General features: G+C 47.9%; 1 protein-coding gene across 4 annotated transcripts in view; it reads left to right on the top strand.

The window, feature by feature from the left end:
* The window catches only part of MALT1 (MALT1 paracaspase), a 183,583-nt gene that overhangs the window by 116,700 nt on the left and 39,983 nt on the right, over positions 1 to 26,900 (top strand). The window lies entirely within an intron of this gene.

Here is a 26,900-nt window from a genome sequence, read left to right as displayed (position 1 = left end):
TGTGATTGACAGGAAGTGGGTGTTTCTGGGCGGAAACTGGGCGTTTTCAGGGAGTGTGCTAAAAAACGCAGGCGTGCCAGGTAAAAACGCAGGAGTGGCTGGAGAAACGGGGGAGTGGCTGGCCGAACGCAGGGCGTGTTTGTGACGTCAAACCAGGAACTAAACGGACCGAGGTGATCGCAATCTAGGAGTAGGTCTGGAGCTACTCAGAAACTGCAGGGAATTATTTAGTAGCAGATCTGCTAATCTTTCGTTCGCTATCCTGCTAAGCTAAGATACACTCCCAGAGGGCGGCGGCCTAGCGTGTGCAGTGCTGCTAAAAGCACCTAGCGAGCGAACAACTCGGAATGACCACCTTACACTTCTGTGCGTCATTGACTTGCATCCCCTGGAGAGAGGAAACATGGATGAGCTCCCGTGGAACGATTGTACGTGGACACATCCGCAATTACTGTAATTCATTATGGTAATGAAGACTGCACTGGTCAGTTATTACAAATATTCTATTAATGGGAGGTGTGCAGTGAATGAGGCATGTGATTGGACAGGAAGCCATCCAATCAGGCACGACATTCCGTACACACCTCATGTTCTGTCTTTTTAAATATCTAGGACAGCTTCAGTCCACCAACGCCAAACGTTCTCTGCTTCTTTTCCTGCCAGAGACGCCTAGCAGCTCATACTAGGTGACTGGTGGTTATATCAGAGGTGTACTCACTAAGCAGTGGCATCGATGGGGGCTTTGTCACCTAATAGTCACATAAGTGGCTTGTGTATTAGTTTCCTGTAACGGCAAAGTCCGCGGGGGGGAAGGGGCGCACACCATAGGGTCGAAAAGGTCAACGGGGTCAAAAGTCGACATGAACAATGGTCGACACACATATGGTCTACACGTGTTTTTTTATGTTTTCTCTTACGTCCTAGAGGATGCTGGGGACTCCATAAGGACCATGGGGTATAGACGGACTCCGCAGGAGACATAGGCACTATAAAGAACTTTAGATGGGTGTGCACTGGCTCCTCCCTCTATGCCCCTCCTCCAGACCTCAGTTAGATCCTGTGCCCAGAGGAGACTGGGTGCATTACAGGGGAGCTCTCCTGAGTTTCTCTGAAAAATAATTTTGTTAGTTTTTTTATTTTCAGGGAGCCCTGCTGGCAATAGGCTCCCTGCATCGTGGGAGAGAAGCAGACCTACTTAAATGATAGGCTCTGCTTCTTAGGCTACTGGACACCATTAGCTCCAGAGGGTCGGAACGCAGGTCTCACCCTCGCCGTTCGTCCCGGAGCCGCGCCGCCATCCTCCTCACAGAGCCGGAAGATAGAAGCCGGGTGAGTATTAGAAGAAAGAAGACTTCAAAGGCGGCAGAAGACTTATTTATTATTTATTTATTAACAGTTTCTTATATAGCGCAGCAAATTCCGTTGCGCTTTACAATTTGAAATAACAATAACAAAATGGGTGATAACAAACAGTTATAGAGGTAGGAAGGCCCTGCTCGCAAGCTTACAATCTTCAGTTCTTCTCTGAGGTAACGCGAAGCGGTAACGCGCAGCGGTAACGCTGCGCGCCATTGCTCCCACACACAACACACACTGATGGGTGCAGGGCGCAGGGGGGGGCGCCCTGGGCAGCAATAATAAACCTCTAGGACTGGCTAATATAGTTATATAGGCTGCGGAGGCAGTACATTATACAATCCCCCGCCAGTATTGAAAATTTGAGCGGGACCGAAGCCCGCTGCCGAGGGGGCGGAGCTTGATCCCACAGCACTAACCAGCGCCATTTTCTCCATAGCACACTGCAGAGAAGCTGGCTCCCCGGACTCTCCCCTGCTGAACACGGTGACAGAGGGCAAAAAGAGGGGGGGGGGGCACTTATAATTGGCGCAGTGAGGGTATATTGATATATATATGTAAAAGCGCTGTTTATATGGGAATTTGATTTCCAGTGTCAGTTGGCGCTGGGTGTGTGCTGGCATACTCTCTTTCTGTCTCTCCAAGGGGCCTTATTGGGGAACTGTCTCCATATACATATATCCCTGTGTGTGTGGGGGTGTCGGTACACGTGTGTCGGCATGTCTGAAGCGGAAGGCTCATCTAAGGAGGAGGTGGAGCAGATGATTGTGGTGTCTCCATCGGCAACGCCGACACCTGATTGGTTGGATATGTGGAATGTTTTAAATGCAAATGTGACTTTGTTGCATAAGAGATTGGACAAAGCAGAGTCCAGAGATAATACAGGGAGTCAATCAATGGCTTTGACGGTGTCACAGGGCCCTTCAGGGTCTCAAAAATGTCCCCTATCTCAGATAGCAGACACTGATACCGACACGGATTCTGACTCCAGTGTCGACTACGATGAGGCAAGGTTACACCCAAGGGTGGCCAAAAGTATTCATTATATGATTATTGCAATAAAAGATGTTTTGCATATCATAGATGACCCCTCTGTCCCTGACACGAGGGTACACATGTTTAAGGAAAAGAAACCTGAGGTAATGTTTCCCCCATCTCATGAGCTGAAGTGGCGCTACCGTCTCCAGACATGGCAGCCCTCAAGGATCCTGCTGATCGCAGACAGGAAACGACTTTAAAATCAATTTATACACATACGGGTGCCTTGCTCAGACCGGCAATAGCGTTGGCTTGGGTTTGTAGTGCGGTAGCAGCTTGGACAGATACCTTGTCAGCTGACATTGATGCCCTGGACAGGGAGACCATTTTATTAACCTTAGGTCACATCAAAGACGCAGTCTTATATATGAGAGACGCTCAGATCGACGTTGGGCTACTAGGTTCAAGGGCCAACGCCATGGCGATTTCTGCTAGGCGAGCCCTGTGGACCCGCCAATGGACGGGTGATGCCTACTCAAAGAGGCATATGGAAGTTTTGCCTTACAAGGGTTTTATTTGGGGAAGGTCTCGCGGACCTAGTTTCCACAGCTACCGCGGGTAAATCTACTTTTTTGCCTTATGTTCCCCCACAATAAAAGAAAACACCACAATATCTGATGCAGTCCTTTCGGTCACACAAGTCCAGAAGAGGTCGAGGCTCTTCCTTCCTCGCCAGAGGTAAGGGTAGAGGGAAAAGAATGCCTGCTACGGCTAGTTCCCAGGAGCAGAAGTCCTCCCCGGCTTCTACTAAATCCACCGCATGACGCTGGGGCTCCACTGAGGGAGTCCGCGCCGGTGGGAGCACGTCTTCGACTCTTCAGCCACGTCTGGGTTCAGTCGGACGTGGATCCTTGGGCGATGTAAATTGTATCCCAAGGCTACAAGCTGGAATTCGAAGACGTGCCTCCTCGCCGATTCTTCAAATCGGCTTTACCAGCTTCTCCCCCAGAGAGGGAGATAGTTTTGGCTGCAATTCAAAAGTTGTGTCAACAGCAAGTGATTATCAAGGTTCCCCTAATACAACAGGGAAAAGGGTATTATTCAACCCTGTTTGTGGTCCCGAAACCGGATAGCTCGGTCAGACCCATTCTAAATTTAAAATCCCTAAACCTGTACTTAAAAAGGTTCAAGTTCAAGATGGAATCGCTCAGGGCAGTTATCTCCAGCCTGGAAGGGGGGGATTTTATGGTGTCACTAGACATAAAGGATGCATACCTTCACGTCCCCATTTATCCTCCTCATCAGGCATACCTGAGATTCGCTGTACAGGACTGTCATTACCAGTTTCAGACATTGCCGTTTGGGCTTTCCACGGCCCCGAGGATTTTCACCAAGGTAATGGCGGAAATTATGGTGATCCTACGCAGGCAGGAAGTCACAATTATCCCGTACTTGGACGATCTCCTGATAAAAGCGAGATCAAAGGAACAGTTGCAGAAGAGCGTGTCGCTCTCCCTGAGAGTGCTGCAGCAGCATGGTTGGATTATAAATCTACCAAAGTCACAGTTGATTCCAACGACTCGACTATCTTTCTTAGGCATGATTCTGGACACGGAACAGAAGAGGGTTTTTCTCCCAAAGGAAAAAGCCCAGGAACTCCTGTACATGGTCAGAGACCTGCTAAAACCTAAAAGAGTGTCAGTCCATCAATGCACTCGAGTACTGGGGAAAATGGTGGCGACCTACGAGGTCATCCCCTTCGGCAGGTTTCATGCGAGGACTTTTCAGTGGGACCTTCTGGGCAAGTGGACTGGGTCCCATCTTCAAATACATCAGAAAATAACCCTGTCCCCCAGGGCCAGGGTGTCTCTCCTGTGGTGGCTGCAGAGTGCTCACCTTCTAGAGGGTCGCAGGTTCGGCATTCAAGACTGGGTATTGGTGACCACAGACGTGAGCCTCCGAGGATTGGGAGCAGTCACACAAGGGAGGAATTTTCAGGGACTATGGTCAAGCCAGGAGGCTTGTCTACCCATCAACATACTGGAATTAAGGGCCATATACAACAGCCTACGACAAGCGGAGAATCTTCTTCGCGACCTACCGGTTCTGATTCAATTAGACAACGTCACAGCCGTGGCTCATGTAAACCGCCAAGGCGGGACAAGGAGCAGTGTGGCAATGGCGGAAGCCACCAGGATTCTGCGCTGGGCAGAATATCACGTAAGCGCTCTGTCAGCGGTATTCATTCCAGGAGTGGACAACTGGGAAGCAGACTTCCTCAGCAGACACGATCTCCATCCAGGAGAGTGGGGACTTCATCAAGAAGTTTTTGCAGAGTTAATAAGTCTTTGGGGACTTCCTCAAATAGACATGATGGCGTCACGCCTCAACAAGAAACGTCGGAGGTATTGTGCCAGGTCAAGGGACCCTCAGGCGGTAGCGGTGGACACCCTGGTGACACCGTGGGTATTTCAGTCGGTCTATGTGTTCCCTCCTCTTTCGCTCATCTCAATAATATTGAGAATCATAAGACGAACAAGAGTGCAGACAATACTCATTGTTCCAGATTGGCCTCGAAGGGCCTGGTATTCGGATCTTCAGGAAATGCTCACAGACGATCCGTGGCCTCTTCCTCTCAGAGAGGAACTGTTGCAACAGGGGCCCTGCGTGTTCCAAGACTTACCGCGGTTACGTTTGACGGCATGGCGGTTGAACGCCGAATCCTAGCTGGGAAAGGTATTCCGGAGGAGGTCATCCCTACTCTGATAAAGGCTAGGAAGGAGGTGACGGCGAAACATTATCACCGTATCTGGAGGAAGTATGTATCTTGGTGTGAAGCTAGGAATGCTCCTACGGAAGATTTCTACTTGGGCCGTTTTCTCCACTTTCTACAGACAGGAGTGGATATGGGCCTAAAGTTAGGCTCCATTAAGGTACAGATTTCTGCCCTGTGTATATTCTTCCAGAAGGAATTGGCTTTTCTCCCAGAAGTCCAGACTTTTGTAAAGGGAGTGCTACACATCCAGCCTCCTTTTGTGCCCCCAGTGGCACCATGGGACCTTAACGTGGTGTTACAGTTCCTAAAATCTCACTGGTTTGAGCCTCTTCAAACAGTTGAATTAAAATTTCTCACTTGGAAGGTGGTCATGTTGTTGGCCTTGGCATCTGCTAGGCGGGTGTCCGAATTGGCGGATTTGTCTCATAAGAGCCCCTATCTCATTTTCCATGTGGATAGAGCTGAGTTGAGGACTCGTCCTCAATTTTTGCCTAAGGTGGTGTCATCGTTTCATATGAACCAACCTATTGTGGTGCCTGTGGCTACAAGAGACTTGGCGGATTTCAAGTCCCTTGATGTAGTCAGGGCCTTACAAATTTACGTAGCCAGGACGGCTCGGTTTAGGAAAACAGAGGCACTTTATATCCTGTATGCAGCCAACAAGGTTGGCGCTCCTGCTTCTAAACAGACTATTGCTCGCTGGATCTGTAACACGATTCAGCAGGCTCATTCTACGGCTGGATTGCCGTTACCAAATTCGGTAAAGGCCCATTCCACTAGGAAGGTGGGCTCTTCTTCCCGTGGCGTCTCGGCCTTACAGCTTTGCCGAGCGGCTACTTGGTCGGGTTCAAACACTTTTGCAAAATTTTACAAGTTTGACACCCTGGCTGATGAGGACCTCATGTTTGCTCAATCGGTGCTGCAGAGTCATCCGCACTCTCCCGCCCGGTTGGGAGCTTTGGTATAATCCCCATGGTCCTTACGGAGTCCCCAGCGTCCTCTAGGACGTAAGACAGGGGTGGGGAACGTCCGGCCCGCTCACAGTACCGCAGCCGCAGAAGAGGAGTGAGGAGGGAGAGACGGCATTTAACAGAGGGGGACGCTAGGTAACCTGGCAACCGTGCAGCGTGCGCACGGGGGGGGGGGGGTGGCGCTGCGAGGGGACGCATAGAGGAGGAGGGACAATGGGAGGCTGTCACCTGCTCATCCCTTCCCGCTCTTCCTCTGAGTCCTGCACAGGAGAATTGGGGGGAGCGTGGCTGAGACAACGCTGTGAGGAGAAGGATGGAGATTGGAGAGCAGAGGGGGAGAACTATGGGGAGCCGGCCAGTGGAGAGCGGGAGCTCAGAGAAGGGGAGATTCCGCGGCGTTAGACACTGCCATGTGTGGCAGTCAATGCTGAAAGAAAAAAGGTAAATAAATTAAAGATGTGGGGACTAGCCTACTGTTGAGGGTAAGCCTGTTGGTGTGCAAGGGGGATCATATTGCTGTGCAGAGGGGACATTTCAATGTGCAGGAAGATAATGTTGATGTACACTACAGGGGATGGTGTGCAGGGGATCATACTACTGTGTTTGGTAGAGTATTGTTGGTGTGCAGGGGGATATTGGTTTGATGTTAACGTTAGTGTGCAAGAGAAGTATTTTTTGTGCAGGAGGAGTGTGTTCGTACAGCCTTGTTCCTCTCATCCTCAGAGGACTGGATGAGTGTTGAGGGGGAGGCACAAGACTGAGCCACGCTGCAATGATTGTATGGCGTAATGTGAATGTGGCTCATACTGTGTGGTGTAATGTGAATGTGGCTCATACTGTGTGGTGTAATGTGAATGTGGCTCATACTGTGTGGTGTAATGTGAATGTGGCTTATACTGTGTGGTGTAATGTGAATGTGGCTCATACTGTGTGGTGTAATGTGAATGTGGCTCATACTGTGTGGCGTAATGTGAATGTGGCTCATACTGTGTGGTGTAATGTGAATGTGGCTTATACTGTGTGGTGTAATGTGAATTTCGGCTCATACTGTGTGGGGTAATGTGAATTTCGGCTCATACTGTGTGGTGTAATGTGAATGTGGCTCATACTGTGTGGGGTAATGTGAATGTGGCTCATACTGTGTGGCGCAATGTGAATGTGGCTCATACTGTGTGGTGTAATGTGAATTTCGGCTCATACTGTGTGGCGTAATGTTAATGTGGCTCATACTGTGTGGCGCAATGTGAATTTCGGCTCATACTGTGTGGCGCAATGTGAATTTCGGCTCATACTGTGTGGTGTAATGTGAATTTCGGCTCATACTGTGTGGGGTAATGTGAATTTCGGCTCATACTGTGTGGGGTAATGTGAATTTCGGCTCATACTGTGTGGGGTAATGTGAATTTCGGCTCATACTGTGTGGCGCAATGTGAATTTCGGCTCATACTGTGTGGTGTGGTGTAATGTGAATGTGGCTCATACTGTGTGGTGTAATGTGAATGTGGCTCATACTGTGTGGTGTAATGTGAATGTGGCTTATACTGTGTGGCGTAATGTGAATGTGGCTCATACTGTGTGGTGTAATGTGAATGTGGCTCATACTGTGTGGCGTAATGTGAATGTGGCTCATACTGTGTGGTGTAATGTGAATGTGGCTCATACTGTGTGGTGTAATGTGAATGTGGCTCATACTGTGTGGCGTAATGTGAATGTGGCTCATACTGTGTGGTGTAATGTGAATGTGGCTCATACTGTGTGGTGTAATGTGAATGTGGCTTATACTGTGTGGCGTAATGTGAATGTGGCTCATACTGTGTGGCGTAATGTGAATGTGGCTCATACTGTGTGGCGTAATGTGAATGTGGCTCATACTGTGTGGTGTGGTGTAATGTGAATGTGGCTCATACTGTGTGGTGTGGTGTAATGTGAATGTGGCTCATACTGTGTGGGGTAATGTGAATTTCGGCTCATACTGTGTGGTGTAATGTGAATGTGGCTCATACTGTGTGGCGCAATGTGAATGTGGCACATACTGTGTGGTGTAATGTGAATGTGGCTCATACTGTGTGGTGTAATGTGAATGTGGCTCATACTGTGTGGTGTAATGTGAATGTGGCTCATACTGTGTGGTGTAATGTGAATGTGGATCATACTGTGTGGCGCAATGTGAATGTGGCTCATACTGTGTGGTGTAATGTGAATGTGGATCATACTGTGTGGTGTAATGTGAATGTGGCTCATACTGTGTGGTGTAATGTGAATGTGGCTCATACTGTGTGGTGTAATGTGAATGTGGATCATACTGTGTGGTGTAATGTGAATGTGGATCATACTGTGTGGTGTAATGTGAATGTGGCTCATACTGTGTGGGGTAATGTGAATGTGGCTCATACTGTGTGGTGTAATGTGAATGTGGATCATACTGTGTGGTGTAATGTGAATGTGGCTCATACTGTGTGGGGTAATGTGAATGTGGCTCATACTGTGTGGTGTAATGTGAATGTGGATCATACTGTGTGGTGTAATGTGAATGTGGCTCATACTGTGTGGCGTAATGTGAATGTGGCTCATACTGTGTGGCGTAATGTTAATTTGGCTCATACTGTGTGGTGTAATGTGAATGTGGCTCATACTGTGTGGTGTAATGTGAATGTGGATCATACTGTGTGGCGCAATGTGAATGTGGCTCATACTGTGTGGTGTAATGTGAATGTGGATCATACTTTGTGGCGTAATGTGAATGTGGCTCATACTGTGTGGTGTAATGTGAATGTGGCTCATTCTGTGTGGTGTAATGTGAATGTGGCTCATTCTGTGTGGTGTAATGTGAATGTGGCTCATACTGTGTGGTGTAATGTGAATGTGGCTCATACTGTGTGGTGTAATGTGAATGTGGCTCATACTGTGTGGTGTAATGTGAATGTGGCTCATACTGTGTGGTGTAATGTGAATGTGGCTCATACTGTGTGGTGTAATGTGAATGTGGCTCATACTGTGTGGTGTAATGTGAATGTGGCTTATACTGTGTGGCGCAATGTGAATGTGGCTCATACTGGGGCAGATGTATTAACCTGGAGAAGGCATAAGGAAGTGATAAACCAGTGATATGTGCAAGGTGATAAACACACCAGCCAATCAGATCCTAACTGTTAATTTACATATTGGAGCTGATTGGCTGGTGGCTTTATCACCTTGCACACATCACTGGTTTATCACTTCCTTATGCCTTCTCCAGGTTAATACATCTGCCCCACTGTGTGGTGTAATGTGAATGTGGATCATACTGTGTGGCGCAATGTGAATTTCGGCTCATACTGTGTGGCGTAATGTTAATGTGGCTCATACTGTGTGGCGCAATGTGAAGTTCGGCTCATACTGTGTGGCGTAATGTGAATTTCGGCTCATACTGTGTGGCGCAATGTGAATTTCGGCTCATACTGTGTGGTGTATTGTGAATGCCCTGCCCTAAGCCATGGCCCTAAATTTTTGCTGCGCGCCTACGGCGCACACTATCCGTGCTCTGCGGTATGGGAGGAGGAGCACCAATTCACTTTCTGATGAAAAGCACCAAAATGTCTAGTTACAGCTCTGGTGCAGAGTGTCCTGTATGCTACACAGCCCAGCAACACTGTCACTCCCTCCAAGCGGCACTACTAGGGGGCATATCTACAGGGGGGAAAACATACTGGTGGCATATCTATAGGGGGCAGGCTAATTTTTAAGTTTAAATTTTTATATGGCCCCCGAAGGATTTTCTAAATATCCAAATGGCCCTTGGTAGAAAAAAGGTTCCCCACCCCTGACATAAGAGAAAATAAGATTTTAAACCTACCGGCAAATATTTTTCTCCTAGTCCGTAGAGGATGCTGGGCGCCCGTCCCAGTGCGGACATATTTCTGCATGACTTGTATATAGTTGTTGTTTACATAAGGATTATGTACAGTTAAGATCAGTTGTGGTCTGATACTGTTTTGTTCATACTGTTAACTGGTTGCGTATATTCCAGGTTATACGGTGTGGATGGTGTGGGCTGGTATGATTCTTGCCCTTAGATTAACAAAATCCTTTCCTCGTACTGTCCCTCTCCTCTGGGCACAGTTTCTCTAACTGAGGTCTGGAGGAGGGGCATAGAGGGAGGAGCCAGTGCACACCCATCAAAAGTTCTTTATAGTGCCCATGTCTCCTGCGGAGCCCGTCTATACCCCATGGTCCTTACGGAGTCCCGAGCATCCTCTACGGACTAGGAGAAAAAGATTTACCGGTAGGTTTAAAATCTTATTTTTACAACTTTTGCTGCATTTTACTATCCTTGTCAACTATTACCTTTAGTAACCTTGTGGCGTGCAGAGCGGAGAGAGCAACCGTATCCAAAGCATGGCGAGGGGGCACATTTCAACAAATATGGGTGAAATATGTTTAAAAACACAAAATAACAGCAAAAAAAAAAGTGAATTTATTGTGTCGACCTTTGGCCCCTATCGACCTTTGAATGTCAATCCAATGGTGTTGATGTATTGACTGCTGACCTTGTTACTGTCTGACTAACAGACCACACCCATTTACAGCCCAGACGGGGAAGGTGTACGGGTATGTATATTACTGTATATACTTTGTTGTGCATTGTGGTCATTTTAGCTTATCGTCCCTGACACTTGAAATTATACCCACCCTCATTTCCTGTGGTTTTGTTTTGCAAGCTATTGTTCACCGATAAAATCTCTCCTTCCCTCTTTGCAATGTTGTTCGAAACTGCTCGGGTGTTGCTTTTTAGTTTTCCTTCACACACCGTGGGGGAGATGTATCAAACCTTGGAGAGAGATAAAGCACCAACCTATCAGCTTCTAGTATTTTTTCAAATACAGCCTGTAATATTACAGTTAGGAGCTGATTGGTTGGTAATTTCTCTCTCTCCACTTTATCTCTCTCCAAGCTTTGATCAATCTCCCGCACAGTGCGCCCTGCTTGTTTCACAAAAGCGCTATTTACAAACTATGCATTCAGTGGGCTGGAACAATAGTTCCTGGGGAATTGTTAGGCCAGACTTGGGTACGGTGCAGTTCAGTCATACAGATGGCTTCCTCAACTGTGTGGTTCAGGCTACAAGATGGCTGCCTCTACTGTGCAGTACAGTCTGCCAGGTGGCTTCCTCCACTGTGGGGCTCAGTCTACAAGATAGCTGCCTCCAGTGTACAGATCACTCATACAGATGGCTTCAGTTTACAAGATGGCTACCTCCACTTTGCGGTTCAGCCTTCACTGTGCAGTTCAGCCTGCAAGATGGCTGCCTGCACTATGTGGTTCAGTCTACAAGATGGCTGCTTCCACTGTAAGCAGGTCACAAACAGGTGTGTGTCTACCATAAGTGAACCTGAGGCAGGTGTCTCTGGCAGAAAAATAAAAGGAATTAATTTAAAAAAATGGCAACAAAGGCTCAGTTAGTGTTTGCCATATTGGTAGATCTTCTTATGCTTAAAAATACAAATATTTTTGTTTTAAAGTGCACATAATTCATAGACAGCTGTAGTTTGTGTAAGGGATGTGTCCATTTGGTGCCACAGACAGTATGGCCTTGTAAAATGGCAATTGCACTTGACAAAGGAAGATTCTTTAGCTCCACACCGAACGTGACTGAAAAATGTTTTTAGTTTAAAGCACTTTTCAGTGATGACCCCAGGGAGTTCCGCTGGAGACAAGATAGTCGCAGAGGGCATATCTTCTGTTCACTGACAGATTACCGACGCAGAACGCCAACGTCCCATCCTTATGTCAGGATGGGGATTGCTCTATTAATCATCCGCTGGAATGAGACGCTCCGCATGCGTAATGACAGATTTATGCAGCGGTGATGATGGGCCTCTATCAGTGCAGATGAAGCGTCTCTTTAGCAGAAGTGATTTGTGCCGTTTGTACATGAAGCTGTGACATCTCGATGCCTGATGAGATTCTCCCCACTGACAGCCGCAGACTTATAGCAAATGATCAAATCCCGAGCGAGTCTGTCCTGCCTTTGCTGCGCGTGTGATTGACTGGGAGTAGACACTCAAGTAAATTGGTGGCTTTACAAAGAAGAGTATCTGTGAAAGAATGCATTTCCAATGTAATGGATTGCAATTAAGATGACTTTAAGTACAGTGTATGTGACTGTGTACAAACATGTTGTCTCCTGCATGCAGTGTATATAGGCCCTCATTCAGAGTTGATCGGTCGCTAGCAACTTTTTGCAGCGCTGCGATCAGATAGTCGCCGCCTATGGGGGAGTGTATTTTCGCTTTGCAAGTGTGCAAATGCTTTTGCAGCCGACAGCCCAGAACTTACTCAGCCCTTGCGATCACTTCAGTCTTTTTGGTCCCGGAATTGACGTCAGACACCCACCCTGCAAACGCTTGGACACGCCTGCGTTTTTCCAAACACTCCCAGAAAACGTTCAGTTGACACCCACAAACGCCCTCTTTCTGTCAATCACCTTGCGATCGGCTGTGCGAATGGATTCTTCGTTAAATCCATCGCCCAGCACCGATCCTCTTTGTACCCGTACGACGCGCCTGCGCATTGCGGTGCATACGCATTCGCAGTTTTGCCGAGATTTTACCTGATCGCAGCACTGCAAAAAGTTGCTAGCGAGCGATCAACTCGGAATGACCCAAATAGGTTTTTAGATCACCTTAGTATAGTGAGAATGAACTGTTCAGTCAGTCAAGGATCTGTCACTGGTAACCAAAAGATGATCAAGGGAAAAAGGGCCCTGATCCAGATTGGAACTTAGAGAAGCCGTATAGAGAAAGTGACACAGTGGGGGTAATTCAGACCTAATAGTAGCAGCAAATTTGTTAGCAGTTGGGCAAAACCATGTGCACTGCAGGTGGGGCAGATGTAACATGTGCAGAGAGAGTTAGATTTGGGTGGGGTGTGTTCTAACTAAAATCGAAATTGCAGTGTAAACATAAAGCAGCCAGTATTTACCCTGCACAGAAACAAAATAACCCACCCAAATCTAACTCTCTCTGCACATGTTACATCTGCCCCACCTGCAGTGCACATGGTTTTGCCCAACTGCTAACAAATTTGCTGCTACGATCAGGTCTGAATTACCCCCAGAGAAAAGTTCCAGATTGGGCAATTGGTATCAGCCGATCAAATTGTCAGCTGTTGATGGTCTTTCTATGGAGTCTATTTACTAAGCCTCTAATGGAGATAGAGTGGCCGGAGATAAAGTAGCAGCCAATCGGCTCCTAACTGTCATTTTTCAAACCCAGCCTGTGACATGGCAGTTAGGAGCTGATTGGCTGGTACTTTATCTCCAACCAAGGCTTAGTACATAGACCCCTATATCCTAGGTAGGATATACAGCCGTCATGGCAGAACAATGATTCATTAGCACTAGATAGAGCTAAACGACCGGGATCAGTACTAAATGCCGCTGGTCGGAATCCCGGCGGTCGAAATACCGACGCGGTCGGGATTCCGGCGTCGGTATTTCGACCGCCGGGATTCCGTCCGGCGGCATCTTGACCGGATCCCAAACGACCTACTTCTCCAAAATACCAAGATTTTAGTGGGTCTTAAGTTATAGGGTAAGGCATTGCTACTAAGCAATTAAGTTTTCATATAACAACAATTTAACCAGTTTAAAAGGAAAAAAATAAATAAATGTGTGTGATGTACGGGACTATATGTTCGCTTTCTGGAGAATCACCCTGTAGATCCTCAGTCTCGGAATATAAACTTCAGTTATAGAAGGAACATATCAATAGGCTATACACAAGATTTATTAAATTCTATATACTATAGACGATTTCTTGTCTGCTAGAATGGCATCAGCCCACTTCTGGTAATCAACACGGTAATCCTTAATTACCATCAATTCAGGCAGAAGAAAGAAGCATTACTGCTGCCTGTTGCGCGTTTCGCCATGTAGATTCATCAGAGGGATGTTCTGCTACTGGGAGTGAAGTTTTACATTGTCGCGCCTTAATGGTAATTGTGAATCAATACAATGTGCATGGCATTTTTTTTTTTTTTTGCTTACCTTTATGTATTGTCAAAGATACAGAAATTGTAGTTTAAAATGCCATCACATTAATAAAACTGATTTGGTTGTAAAGACTTACACAAACTGGTGGGCATTTAACATTGGTGCTTTCTCTTACGTCCTAGAGGATACTGGGATCCACATTAGTACCATGGGGTATAGATGGGTCCACTAGGAGCCTTGGGCACTTTAAGAAATCAATAGTGTGCACTGGCTACTTCCTCTATGCCCCTCCTACCAGACTCAGTTTAGAAAATGTGCCCGGAGGAGCCGGTCACGCTTTGGAGAGCTCCTGAAGAGTTTTCTACATTTATTTTTTCTGTTTGTTATTGTCAGACAGTGCTGCTCAGCAGCAGCCTGTCAGCTTCATGGGACTTAGGGGGGAGAACGGCCCAACTTCCCGAAGAGTTAATGGTCCCGTTTCTCCGCTGACAGGACACTGAGGGGGTCATTCCGAATTGATCGCTAGCTGAAAATGTTCGCTGTGCAGCGATGATGCAAAAAAACGGCACTTCTGCGCATGCGTATGCGGCGCAAAGCGCACGCGCAACGTACTTTCACAACGGCCGATGTAGTTTCACACAAGTTCTAGCGAAGCTTTTCAGTCGCATTGCTGGCCGCAGAGTGATTGACATGAAGTGGGCGTTTCTGGGTGTCAACTGACCGTTTTCAGGGAGTGTCTGGAAAAATACAGGCGTGCCAGTAAAAATGCAGGCGTGGCTGGGAGAACGCAGGGCGTGTATGTGACGTCAAAACAGGAACTGAATAGTCTGAAGTGATCGCAAGCGCTGAGTAGGTCTGAAGCTACTCTAAAACTGCACAAAAATATTTTGTAGCCGCTCTGCGATCCTTTCATTCGCACTTCTGCTAAGCTAAAATACACACTCGGTGGGCGGCGACTATGCATTTGCACGGCTGCTAAAAACAGCTAGCGAGCGATCAACTCGGAATGACCCACTGAGCTCCTGAGGGTTCTATTCGCAAGCCACACTACGGCGAGCATACAGACCCACAGCACGCCGCCACCCCTAACAGAGCCAGAGTGGTGAGTATAACGCTGGCATCCCGGAAAGCGGGTCGCCAGCGCAAATGGCGGCAGATGGGTAGGAGCACAGCGCTGTAAGGTTGCGGCTCCAGACTTTCAGTACACACTGCAGTGTCATCGCGCTGAGGGGCGAGCTGACAGTCACCAGATACCCAGAACACTGGCAAGGCAGCCTTACAGGGGTCTCAGCCATCTTGTAAGCAAAAAAGTACCTCAGGCCAGTATAAAATGCGGGAAGACCATGCGCCATTAAGGAGGCGGGGCCTTCACTATGAGCGGATCCAGCAGCTCACCAGCGCCATTTTCTCTCTGCAGCTCACACAGTAAATGCTGGCAGAGATGCACTGCCCCTCCACATCAACTCCAGACTACCTCAGCGGTACCAGGGGGTTATCGAGGGGGGGGGGGGGGGGGGGGCAGATTATATCCATACTAATATCCTATTAAGGGTATTTAGTCTGCGCCTGGCTAAATTTATTTGTTAGCTAAAGGGGCGCTGTGTGGAATTGTGCTTACTGCATATTCGTGTGTGTGTGTGTGTGTGTGTGTGTGTGTGTGTGTGTGTGTGTGTATACCTCACATTACAATGTCCAAGATGTTTCCTTCACAGCAGAATGTTTTTCCTCCCCAGGGGGATCGATACAGTGTACTCCGAACAGTAGACATGCTGAGGCTACTGGGTCGGTACCTTCTTGGTTGGACTCCATAAGGGGGATGATTACTAATATTTCTAATAACCTATCCTATACTGAGAAGGAGACACAGTATTTGAGAAAGTCTGTGAAGGACCTGAGGAATAAAGATTCAGCTCCCACACCTGCACCTCTAATGGGCCCTACACACTGGGCGATAATACTGAAAGATATGAACGATTTCGTTCATTAATGAACGAGATACCGTTCATATTTTTCAGTGTGGAGGCACCCGCGATGAACGATGCGCGGCCCCGCGCTCGTTCATCGTTGGTGCCCCGTCGCTTGTGCATGCAGGCCAATATGGACGATCTCATCCATATTTGCCTGCACTGCTATGGAAACGGGTGCCGTCGGGCAGCTCGGCGGCGGATCGCAAAGTGTGTAGGGCCCATAACCCCTTCCATTTATCCACAAAAGCGTACACTGGCCCAGATATTGCAGGCAGACACTGATGACGATGCCTCAGATACAGGGGACGGTGAGGTGGATCTGGGGGGGAGGGGATGCAGTTCTCGATCAGGGGGTGCAAGCTCTGATAGAGGCCATTAGGAATGTATTGCAGATATCAGAAAAATTAACAGTAGAAGAGGAAGAATCTTATTTTAATGATAAAAAGAAATCCTCAGTTACTTTCCCTGCATCAAAATTCTCTTTTTGAAGAAACTTGGGCAAATCCAGAGAAAGAGTTTCAAATCCCTAAAAGATTGCTCACCTCATTTCCTTTCCCTCAAGATGATAGGAAGAAATTGGAAAATCCACCGATAGTGGACGCCTCAGTATCTAGATTGTCACGTAAAATTATTTTACCTGTCCCAGGCACAGCCTCCTTAAAGGATACAGCTGACCGCAAGATTGAGACCACACTGTACACAACTACTGGGGTGACCCAAAGACCCGCTATTGCTTGCGCATGGATATCTAGGGCCATTGCAAAATGGTCAGGTAATCTAATTGTTGATTTAGAATCTTTGCATAGAAGTGAAATTGATTTACTCTTGCATCACATTCAGGACTCTGCAAACTTTATGGTGGAGGCCATGAAGGAAATTGGCCTGCTCAACGCACGTGTTACGGCCATGGCAGTGTCAGCACGCAGAGGCTTATGGCTACGCCAATGGCCTGTGGATGCGGATTCCAGGAGAAGTGTGGAGAGCCTCCCCTTCACAGGTGAGGCCTTGTTCGGAGATGAACTGGATACGTGGATATCCAAGGTGACTGCAGATAAGTCGACATATCTTCCTTTCGCAGCTGCCCCGGCGAGAAAATCATATTCTGTCCCTATGTTGCAGTCCTTTCGGACAGCAACATTTAAAATCAAATCCAAAGGTTTCTGCACTGCCTTCAGAGGTGGTCGAGGAAAATCCAGAAAACCTGCAACTACAGGTTCTCAGGAACAGAACTCAGGTTCTGCTTCCTCAAAGCCTTCAGCATGACGGTGGACCACACTGCCTGAAGAACAAGCAGGTGGGAGCACGTTTAAAGGATTTCAGTCACATCTGGCCAACATCATGCCTGGATCCCTAGGTCAAGGATCTTATTACCCAGGGATATAGACTGGAGTTTCAAGAACTCCCACCTCACATATTCTTCAAATCAGGCTTACCATCTTCTCAGGAAGCAAGTACAATCCTGCAAGAGGCAATTCAAAAGTTTGTACAGACCGAGGTCATTGTCCCAGTTCCACCTCAGCTACAGAACAAGGGTTATAGGGGGTAATTCCAAGTTGATCGCAGCAGGAAATTTTTTAGCAGTTGGGCAAAACCATGTGCACTGCAGGAGGGGCAGATATAACATTTGCAGAGAGAGTTAGATTTGGGTGGGTTATTTCTCTGACGTCCTAAGTGGATGCCGGGACTCCGTAAGGACCATGGGGAATAGCGGCTCCACAGGAGACTGGGCACAACTAAAGAAAGCTTTAGGACTACCTGGTGTGCACTGGCTCCTCCCACTATGACCCTCCTCCAGACCTCAGTTAGAATCTTGTGCCCGGCTGAGCTGGATGCACACTAGGGGCTCTCCTGAGCTCCTAGAAAAGAAAGTATACTTTTAGGTTTTTTATTTTCAGTGAGATCTGCTGGCAACAGACTCACTGCTACGAGGGACTAAGAGGAGAAGAAGCGAACCTACCTGCTTGCAGCTAGCTTGGGCTTCTTAGGCTACTGGACACCATTAGCTCCAGAGGGATCGAACACAGGGCCCGACCTCGATCGTCCGGTCCCGGAGCCGCACCGCCGTCCCCCTTACAGAGCCAGAAGCAAGAAGAAGGGTCCTGGAAATCGGCGGCAGAAGACTTCGGTCTTCACCAAGGTAGCGCACAGCACTGCAGCTGTGCGCCATTGCTTCCCATGCACACCTCACACTCCGGTCACTGATGGGTGCAGGGCGCTGGGGGGGGGGGCGCCCTGGGCTGCAATATTAAGACCTTGGCTGGCAAAATAACACATAATATAGTCATAGAGACTATATATGTGTAAAATACCCCTGCCAGATATACTTAGAAAAAAGCGGGAGAAGTCCGCCGAAAAAGGGGCGGGGCTATCTCCCTCAGCACACTGGCGCCATTTTCTCTTCACAGTGCAGCTGGAAGACAGCTCCCCAGCCTCTCCCCTGTAGTTTTCAGGCTCAAAGGGTTAAAAAGAGAGGGGGGGGGCCACTAAATTTAGGCGCAAAATTGTGTATTATAGCAGCTATAAGGGAAAAATCACTGTGGGTAGTGTGAATCCCTGTATTATATAGTGCTTTGGTGTGTGCTGGCATACTCTCTCTCTGTCTCCCCAAAGGACTTTGTGGGGTCCTGTCCTCAGTCAGAGCATTCCCTGTGTGTGTGCGGTGTGTCGGTACGGCTGTGTCGACATGTTTGATGAGGAAGGTTACGTGGAAGGCGGAGCAGATGCCGATAAATGTGATGTCGCCCCCTGTGGGGCCGACACCAGAGTGGATGGATAGGTGGAAGGTATTAACCGACAGTGTCAACTCCTTACATAAAAGGCTGGATGACGTAACAGCTGTGGGACAGCCGGCTTCTCAGCCCGCGCCTGCCCAGGCGTCTCAAAGGCCCTCAGGGGCTCAAAAAACGCCCGCTACCTCAGATGGCAGACACAGATGTCGACACGGAGTCTGACTCCAGTGTCGACGAGGTTGAGACATATACACAATCCACTAGGAACATCCGTTGCATGATCTCGGCAATGAAAAATGTGTTACACATTTCTGACATTAACCCAAGTACCGAAAAAAAAAAAAAAAAGGGGTTTTATGTTTGGGGAGAAAAAGCAGCCAGTGTTTTGTTCCCCCATCAGATGAGTGAATGAAGTGTGTGAAGAAGCGTGGGTTCCCCCGATAAGAAACTGGTAATTTCTAAAAAGTTACTGATGGCGTACCCTTTCCCGCCAGAGGATAGGTCACGTTGGGAGATATCCCCTAGGGTGGATAAGGCGCTCACACGTTTGTCAAAAAAGGTGGCACTGCCGTCTTAGGATACGGCCACTTTTAAGGAGCCTGCTGATAAAAAGCAGGAGGCTATCCTGAAGTCTGTATATACACACTCAGGTACTATACTGAGACCTGCAATTGCCTCAGCATGGATAGTGCTGCTGCAGCGTGGTCTGTTACCCTGTCAGGACAGGGATACTATTTTGCTAACCATAGAGCATATTAAAGACGTAGTCTTATATATGAGGGATGCACAGAGGGATATTTGCCGGCTGGCATCCAGAATTAATGCAATGTCCATTCTGCCAGGAGGGTTTTAGGGACCCGGCAGTGGACAGGTGATGCTGACTTTAAAAGGCACATCTGCCTTATAAGGGTGGGGAATTGTTGGGGATGGTCTCTGGGACCTCGTATCCACAGCAACAGCTGGGAAGAAAATTTTTTACCTCAGGTTTCCTCACAGCCTAAGAAAGCACTGTATTATCAGGTACAGTCATTTCGGCTTCAGAAATGCAAGCGGGTCAAAGGCGCTTCCTTTCTGCACAGAGACAAGGGAAGAGGGAAAAAGCTGCACCAGACAGCCAGTTCCCAGGATCAAAAATCTTCCCCCGCTTCCTCTGAGTCCACCGCATGACGCTGGGGCTCCACAGGTGGAGCCAGGTGCGGTGGGGGCGCGTCTCGGGAACTTCAGCGACCAGTGGGCTCGCTCACAGGTGGATCCCTGGGTTCTGCAAGTAGTATCACAGGGATACAAGCTGGAGTTCGAGGCGACTCCCCCTCGCCGTTACCTCAAATCAGCCTTGCCTGCTGCCCTCGGAGAAAGGGGAGGTAGTACTGGCGGCAATTCACAAGCTGTACTTCCAGCAGGTGATAATCAAGGTACCCCTCCTTCAACAAGGCCGGGGTTACTATTCCACAATGTTTGTGGTACGAAACCAGACGGTTCGGTGAGACCCATTCTAAAATTGAAATCCTTGAACACTTATATACGAAGGTTCAAGTTCAAAATGGAATCGCTCAGGGCGGTTATTGCAAGCCTGGATGAAGGGGATTACATGGTATCACTGGACATCAAAGTTTGCTTGAAAAGATTATACCTGATGGCGCAAGCGATATAAAATAATTATTGTTGTATAAAATTCTGCCACCTTGTGATCATAAGAAAAATGGTTCTATTTCGTCAGACCCCAGAAGCCTGTCTCTAATGGCTTCAATATAGCAATTGTAGTTAAATGGAAAAGAGGTCGCGCTATAGAACCAATTTAATTGTTCCACACCGTTCTTAATTGTAAATATTTATTAAAACATATAACCATGTAAAAACATCGATGTATAATTTGTTTCTAAAATATTAAGATCTGGTGTGGTCACAACACCCTCAACTGTATACCAATAATCATTTAATAATTCTCATTCGTAAATTTAGTGTGCTGATTAGAATAATGTCCAGACCGGCAATATATTATGCCACAGATTCAGTCCGTAATAGGATCCTTTATATTAATTTACACCCAATAATAGAAGGACACCGGTGTTTTCATCCAGAAACTGTGCACCACAAATAAATACAGTCACAGGTACCTTTGCTCACTCTGTCCCTTGTGCTTGTGATACGGGACCTGTTTGCAAGTTTGAGGAGCTTTAAGTGTGACCCGAGCGTCCCCGGGATTACACAGTGTAATGGACAACTGTTACCTGTGCGTTGTAGCGGTGTGGTGATATATGAGACAGCTTCTGTGTCCGTGCTGCAGGGTGAAATAAGGTTTCCGTACGGGCAACCCGACTGTTCTCACGAGGGGGCTAATATTGTTGCTCAACCCACTTCAGCAATCAGCCGCCTCGCTACTCCGGCAGTCAGCTACTCCAGCAGTCAGCAGTCACTTAAACGAGGAGTCCTCGTTTAAGTGACTGCTGACTGCTGAATTGTCCAGACCGTCTCCCGGCATCTCCAGAGCACTTGGCACCTGCTACGAGCAAACCGTGGAAATTATATCCACACAGTGTCGGAGAGAACAGTGATCTTTTGAAGCCGGAGTAGCGAGGCGGCTGATTGCTGAAGTGGGTTGAGCAACAATATTAGCCCCCTCGTGAGAACAGTCGGGTTGCCCGTACGGAAACCTTATTTCACCCTGCAGCACGGACACAGAAGCTGTCTCATATATCACCACACCGCTACAACGCACAGGTAACAGTTGTCCATTACACTGTGTAATCCCGGGGACGCTCGGGTCACACTTAAAGCTCCTCAAACTTGCAAACAGGTCCCGTATCACAAGCACAAGGGACAGAGTGAGCAAAGGTACCTGTGACTGTATTTATTTGTGGTGCACAGTTTCTGGATGAAAACACCGGTGTCCTTCTATTATTGGGTGTAAATTAATATAAAGGATCCTATTACGGACTGAATCTGTGGCATAATATATTGCCGGTCTGGACATTATTCTAATCAGCACACTAAATTTACGAATGAGAATTATTAAATGATTATTGGTATACAGTTGAGGGTGTTGTGACCACACCAGATCTTAATATTTTAGAAACAAATTATACATCGATGTTTTTACATGGTTATATGTTTTAATAAATATTTACAATTAAGAACGGTGTGGAACAATTAAATTGGTTCTATAGCGCGACCTCTTTTCCATTTAATCAAAGTTTGCTTACCTGCATGTCCCCATTTACCCTCCTCACCAGGAGTACCTCAAAATTGTGGTACAGGACTGTCATTACCAATTCCAGACGTTGCCGTTGGTCTGTCCCCGGCACCGAGGGTATTTACCAAGGTAATGACCGAAATGATGATACTCCTTCAAAAAAAGGGAGTTATAATTATCCCTACTTGGACGATCTCCTTATAAAGGCGAGGTCCAGGGAGCAGTTGTTGGTCGGAGTAGCACTATCTCGGGAAGTGCTACAACAGCACGGCTGGATTCTGAATATTCCAAAGTCGCAGCTGGTTCCTGCGACGCGTCTACTGTTCCTGGGTATGGTTCTGGACACAGAACAGGAAAAAGTGTTTCTCCCGGAGGAGAAGGCCAAGGAGTTGTCATCTCTAGTCAGAGACCTCCTAAAACAAATACAGGTGTCGATGCATCAATGCACGCGAGTCCTGGGAAAGATGGTAGCTTCTTACGAAGAAATTCCATTCGGCAGGTTCCATGCAAGGATCTTCCAGTGGGATCTGTTGCACAAGTGGTCCGGGTCGTATCTTCAGATGCATCGGCTGATAACCCTGTCTCCAAGGGCCAGGGTGTCGCTGTTGTGGTGGCTGCAGAGTGCTCATCTTCTAGGGGGCCGCAGATTCGGCATACAGGACTGGGTCCTGGTGACCACGGATGCCAGCCTTCGAGGCTGGGGGGCAGTCACACAGGGAAGAAACTTCCAAGGACTATGGTCGAGTCCGGAGACTTCACTACACATAAATATTCTGGCACTAAGGGCCATTTGCAATGCCCTAAGTTAGGCTAGACCCCTGCTTCAACACCAGCCGGTGCTGATCCAGTCAGACAACATCACGGCGGTCGCCCATGTATACCAACAGGGCGGCACAAGAAGCAGGATGGCGATGGCAGAAGCCACAAGGATTTTCCGATGGGCGGAAAATCATGTGTTAGCACTGTCAGCAGTGTTCATTTCCGGAGTGGACAACTGGGAAGCAGACTTTCTCAGCTGGCACGACTTCCACCCGGGAGAGTGGGGATTTCATCCAGAAGTCTTCCAAATGATTGTACACCATTGGAAAAGGCCACAGGTGGACATGATGGCGTCCCGCCTCAACAAAAAGCTAAAAAGATATTGCGCCAGGTCAAGGGACCCTCAGGCGATAGCTGTGGACGCTCTGGTGACACCGTGGGTGTACCAGTCGGTTTATGTGTTCCCTCCTCTTCCTCTCATACCCAAGGTACTGAGGATAATAAGAAAAAGAGGAGTAAGAACTATACTCATTGTTCCGGATTGGCCAAGAAGAGCTTGGTACCCGGAACTTCAAGAACTGATCTCAGAGGACCCATGGTCTCTGCCGCTCAGACAGGACCTGCTGCAGCAGGGGCCCTGTCTGTTCCAAGACTTACCGCGGCTGCGTTTGACGGCATGGCGGTTGAACGCCGGATCCTGAAGGAAAAGGGCATTCCGGAGGAAGTCATCCCTACGCTGATTAAAGCTAGGAAAGAAGTGACCGCAAACCATTATCACCGCATATGGCGAAAATATGTTGCGTGGTGTGAGGCCAGGAAGGCCCCAACGGAGGAATTTCAGCTGGGCCGTTTTCTGCACTTCCTACAGTCAGGGGTGACTATGGGCCTAAAATTGGGTTCCATTAAGGTCCAGATTTCGGCTCTGTCGATTTTCTTCCAGAAAGAACTGGCTTCACTGCCTGAAGTTCAGACATTTGTTACATTTTGTGCCTCCAGTGGCACCTTGAGATCTCAACGTGGTGTTGGATTTCCTAAAGTCGCATTGGTTTGAGCCACTTAAAACCGTGGATTTGAAATATCTCACGTGGAAAGTGGTCATGCTGTTGGCCTTGGCTTCGGCCAGGCGTGTTAGAATTGGCGGCTTTGTCATGTAAAAGCCCTTATCTGATTTTCCATATCGATAGGGCAGAATTGAGGACTCGTCCCCAGTTTCTCCCTAAGGTGGTATCAGCTTTTCATTTGAACCAACCTATTGTAGTGCCTGCGGCTACTAAAGACTTAGAGGATTCCAAGTTGTTGGACGTAGTCAGGGCCCTGAAAATTTATGTTTCCAGGACAGCTAGTGTCAGGAAAACTGACTCGCTATTTATCCTGTATGCACCCAACAAGCTGGGTGCTCCTGCTTCAAAGCAGACTATTGCTCGCTGGATCTGTAGTACGATTCAGCTTGCACATTCTGCGGCTGGACTGCCGCATCCTAGATCAGTGAAAGCCCATTCCACGAGGAAGGTGGGCTCTTCTTGGGCGGCTGTCCGAGGGGTCTCGGCTTTACAACTTTGCCGAGCAGCTACTTGGTCGGGGTCAAACACATTTGCAAAATTCTACAAGTTTGATACCCTGGCTGAGGAGGACCTAGAGTTTGCTCATTCGGTGCTGCAGAGTCATCCGCACTCTCCCGCCCGTTTGGGAGCTTTGGTATAATCCCCATGGTCCTTACGGAGTCCCAGCATCCACTTAGGACGTCAGAGAAAATAAGATTTTACTCACCGGTAAATCTATTTCTCGTAGTCCGTAGTGGATGCTGGGCGCCCATCCCAAGTGCGGATTGTCTGCAATACTTGTATATAGTTATTGTTTAACTAAAGGGTTATTGTTGAGCCATCTGTTGAGAGGCTCAGTTATATTTCATACTGTTAACTGGGTATAGTATCACGAGTTGTACGGTGTGATTGGTGTGGCTGGTATGAGTCTTACCCGGGATTCAAAATCCTTCCTTATTGTGTCAGCTCTTCCGGGCACAGTATCCTAACTGAGGTCTGGAGGAGGGTCATAGTGGGAGGAGCCAGTGCACACCAGGTAGTCCTAAAGCTTTCTTTAGTTGTGCCCAGTCTCCTGCGGAGCCGCTATTCCCCATAGTCCTTACGGAGTCCCAGCATCCACTACGGACTACGAGAAATAGATTTACCAGTGAGTAAAATCTTATTTTTGTTTCTGTGCAGGGTAAATATTGGCTGCTTTATTTTTACACTGCAATTTAGACTGCAGATTGAACTCACCACACCCAAATCTATCTCTCTATGCACATGTTATATCTGCCCCCCCTGCAGTGCACATGGTTTTGCCCAACTGCTAAAAAATTTCCTGCTGCGATCAACTTGGAATTACCCCCATTATTCCAACCTGTTTGTGGTACCGAAGCCGGAGGGTTCGGTAAGAGCCATCCTAAACCTAAAATCTCTGAACCCGAATTTACGGGTATTCAAAATCAAGATGGAGCCTCTGATAGCGGTGATCTCAGGTCTTGAGGAAGGGGAATTCCTGGTGTCTCTGGATATCAATGATGCGTACCTTCATTTTCTGATCTGGCCACCTCATCAGGCTTATCTAAGGTTTGCAACACAGGACTGTCACTACCAGTTCCAGGCACTGCCATTTGGCCTTTCCACAGCACCGAGGGTGTTCACCAAGGTCATAGCAGAGATAATGCTCCTCCTCCGCACACGGGGAGTGAACATAATTCCATACCTGGACGATCTACTGATAAAGGCATCCTCCAGGGAGAGGTTGTTGCAAAGCATTGCACTCTCAACCCGACTACTCCAGGATCACGGGTGGATTCTGAACCTACCAAAATCCCACCTGGAACCAACACGGAGGCTTCCGTTCCTGGGGTTGATACTGGATACGGAGGAACAGAAGGTATTCCTTAGAAAAGACATTGGTAATCCAGTCAATGGTGCGGGATGTCCTGATGCCAACTCGGATATTGGAGCATCAGTGCATTCGCCTTCTGGGGAAGATGGTAGCCTCTTACGAGGCTCTGCAGTACGAAAGGTTTCATGCAAGGCCCTTCCAGCTGGATCGGTTGGACAAATGGTCTGGATCGCATCTTCACATGCACCAGAGGATACGTCTGTCGCCAAAAGCCAGGATTTCTCTTCTGTGGTGGCTTCAGACTTCTCACCTGACCGAGGGTCGAAGGTTCCGGGATTCAAAATTGTATTCTGCTAACCACATACGCAAGCCTCAGAGGTTGGGGAGCAGTCACCCAAGGGGAACAGTTCCAAGGAAAATGGTCAAGTCAGGAAACCATCCTTCTGATCAACGTTCTGGAGCTAAGGGCCATATACAAAGCCCTTCTACAGGCGTCGCATCTTCTTCAAGATCATGCCATTCAAGTTCAGTTGGACAATGTGACGGCAGTAACGTACATAAACCGACAGGGCAGAACAAAGAGCAGAGCAGCAATGTCAGAGGTAACAAGGATTCTCCTCTGGATAGAAAGACATGCGGTGGTGCTGTCGGCAATCTTCATTCGGGGAGTAGATAATTGGGAAGCGGACTTCCTCAGCAGACACGACCTCCACCCAGGAGGGTGGAGCCTCCACCCACAGGTGTTCAAGTCCTTGACACGTCGGTGGGGAATTCCACAAATAGACATGATGGCCTCTAAGCTCAACAAGAAGCTCAAGCGGTATTGTTCCAGGTTGAGGGACCCACAAGCAGTGGCGGTGGACGCTGTGGTGACTCCATGGGTCTACCAGATGGGTTACTTGTTTCAACCTCTTCCACTGAATTCTCAAAAGAATAAAAAGGGAACAGGTTCAAGCAATTCTCTTTGCTTCGGACTGGCCAAGAAGGGCCTGGTACGCAGATCTACTGGAGAGGCGTCTACAGGACCCGTGGCCTCTGCCTCTTCGAGAGGATCTTCTACAACAGGGGCAGTTCATCTATCAAGACTTAACACGGTTATGTTTGACGGCATGGAGGTTGAACGTCTTATCCTAGCCCGGAAAGGAATTCCGGACAAGGTTATTCCAACCCTGATTCAAGCCAGGAAAGGGGTAACGTCTAAACATTACCACCGTATTTAAAAAAAAATATGTCTCGTGGTGTGAAAACTGGAAATTTCCTACTGTGAAACGTTTTCTCCTTTTTCTACAGTCAGGTGTGGATGTGGGCCTACGTTTGGGCTCCTTAAA

The sequence above is a fragment of the Pseudophryne corroboree genome, chromosome 1 (assembly GCF_028390025.1).
Source record: "Pseudophryne corroboree isolate aPseCor3 chromosome 1, aPseCor3.hap2, whole genome shotgun sequence".
NCBI classification, from domain to species: Eukaryota; Metazoa; Chordata; class Amphibia; order Anura; family Myobatrachidae; genus Pseudophryne; species Pseudophryne corroboree.
The sequence above is the reverse complement of the archived record's forward strand: the minus strand, read 5'-3'. Positions and strand labels throughout refer to the sequence as shown.